This window comes from Etheostoma spectabile, chromosome 13, assembly GCF_008692095.1.
Source record: "Etheostoma spectabile isolate EspeVRDwgs_2016 chromosome 13, UIUC_Espe_1.0, whole genome shotgun sequence".
NCBI classification, from domain to species: domain Eukaryota; kingdom Metazoa; phylum Chordata; class Actinopteri; order Perciformes; family Percidae; genus Etheostoma; species Etheostoma spectabile.
The window spans coordinates 16,427,163-16,429,188 of NC_045745.1; positions in this window are offsets into that span (position 1 = coordinate 16,427,163).

Below are 2,026 nucleotides of genomic sequence, written 5' to 3' on the forward strand. Positions count from 1 at the left end.
TTGGTTGGATGGATGGATGGATAGATGGTTGGTGGGTGGGTTGGTTGGTTGGATGGATGGATGGATGGGAGGTAGGTTGTTGGTTTGGATGGATGGATGGTTGGTTGGTGGGTGGGTGGGTGGGTTGGTTGGTTGGTTGGATAGATGGATGGATGGATGGTAGGTTGGTTGGATGGTTGGTTGTTTGGTTAGATGGATGGATGGATGACTGGATGGATGGATGGATCATTGGTTGGTTGGATTGATGAATGGATGGTTGCTTGGGTGGTTGTTTGGTTGGATGGATGGGTGGATGGATGGATCATTGGTTGGTTAGATGTATGGATGGATGGTTGCTTGGTTGGTTGTTTGGTTGGATGGATTGGTGGATGACTGGATGGGTCGTTGGTTTGTTGGATGGATGGATGTATGGATGGTTGCTTGGTTGGTTGTTTGGTTAGATGGATGGGTGGATGACTGGATGGGTCGTTGGTTTGTTGGATGGATGGATGTATGGATGGTTGCTTGGTTGGTTGTTTGGTTAGATGGATGGGTGGATGAATGGATGGGTCGTTGGTTTGTTGGATGGATGGTTGGTTAGATGTGTGGATGGTTTGTTGGTTGTTTGGTTGGATGGATGGATCATTGGCTGGTTGGATGTATGTATGGATGGTTGGTTGAATGGTTGGTTGACCTGTTAATGGACAAGCCATGTATGTGGTGGATATTATAAGAAAATCTCTCATATACAGTAGTTGTATTTTTTATAATCTATTCTTACTTTAATTATATATACCTCTTATCATTTATTTATTTTACTTGTGTGAAAGAGCGGGGAGGGGCACACGTGGGAACCTAGAGTACATACTAAAAAAACTAGTATAAGCCACAGGCTTATTAATATTTGGTGGTTTTGTGTGGCAGGAGGGATGGCTGTCATGCACCCATATTCTGCCGAAGTGCACACACAGCTTGTGTGAGGATGTGATTATTTGTAAGGAGGCTTTGCATTTTGCTTAAGAAATCTGCTTGTTTGTTTTGGTGATTGCTCTCTCTCTCTCTGTGCTGTTGGCACGCTAAATTGACTAGACTAATAGCATCTCATTTTGGTTTCAGAGCTGGAATTATCATAGCTAATGTTTGCGGTCCTATAAGAGAGGAGCAGAAGCAATTTAGGCTTGTTTTTCCTGATGAGGGAAGGTGGGTCAGAGGGCGGTTCACTATTAAATGTAACGGATAGAAAAGGTTAACCTTTGATTTTTTTATTTTCTCCTATTAAAGTATTCACCTTCAATCTGGGGTGTACCTACCTTTGCTGTGAATATAATAACATATGGTTATTTATGGGGGAGGGAGGGTCATGCATTATCCCTCATTCACTCAAGGATAGTCAAGGAAAAAGAAATTCACAAAACAAAGTCACACACCAAAAAACAATTAGTTTTCACTGATGAAATGACAAGACAAACAACCTCTTAAAATATGCCATCATAGGGGTGTTGATATGATTTATTTGACCATGTTGTGTTCAATAGAAGGCAGGATGTTCAGACATCAGAGAGACAACAAGCCGTTTTTTACTGCAGTCTTTAAAATTCTGACAAAGAAAGAAATGTGCCGCAACACCAGTGAGTTTGTCATGTGACCTTGTCTCTTCTTGGTTGGAGGCAATGAATGAGTTTGCCAAGTGAGTCTTGGAAAGACATATGAGGAATACATTCTTTTTGGACTTTTTATAAAACTGATTAGGTGTGTAAGATCTGAATTTCCGATTTGTCAGCCATAATGCCGCTGTTGATACAGTTATAATAAACCACCTCATATGAGAACAACTCAGTTTGCCTCTGCTTCTCCCAGCGAAGGAAAAACAAGCTCAAACTTTGGATTTCAATGTCGGCCTCCCGGTCACACTGTCTCCAAACATGAATCATTTCTCTGGATACATTTGTAATAATGTTATTTGAAAGTAATTTCAAACCCTCAAATGTACACTGTTATTGATGACTATGTCAAATGACCTACAGGTACACACACACACACACACACA